Source organism: Brassica oleracea, chromosome C6 (genome assembly GCF_000695525.1).
Source record: "Brassica oleracea var. oleracea cultivar TO1000 chromosome C6, BOL, whole genome shotgun sequence".
Lineage (NCBI taxonomy): Eukaryota > Viridiplantae > Streptophyta > Magnoliopsida > Brassicales > Brassicaceae > Brassica > Brassica oleracea.
Window position 1 is genome coordinate 6,962,761 of NC_027753.1, and position 604 is coordinate 6,963,364.

Consider the following 604-nt stretch of genomic DNA (forward strand, 5'->3'; position numbering starts at 1 on the left):
CTGGTAAAGAGGAGCACACAGGTGGAATCAGTGGTTCAGGAGCTTCCTGGATCTGCACTCACCAGAAGAAAAGACCTCGCCATGACGGAGCCGTACAATGTCCGTACCGTTGTCGCCGTTGAGGGGGCGAGAGCTTTTTTAAGAATAAAGTATTAAATTATTTATTCTGTATATATATGAGACTCTAATTTGATATATTATGTATATACTAGGTGTTTTCCTGCACAGTAAAAAAATTTAAAATATTTTTTAACATATAACTATAAATTATATTTTAAAATTAAATTTTATTGATATTGTAAATTTATTTTTCGTATCAATATTTTAATATAAATTTAATTTAATTAAACATAAAAATTATATTTAAGAATATGCATGTATATATTTGAAATTATAATCTTAGATAGATTTTTCTATCTATTTATTTTAATTAAATATATTAAATAAATTTGTAAAAGTTGCATAATTACCAAAAATTAAAATTAAATAATATTTATAAAATTTGTAGATATATAAGAAAATAATGATTTTACGATTAAATTTTTATAATTTTCTAAAACAATTGTATACATTTTTGAAAATTTTAGTAATAAAATTGTATAAT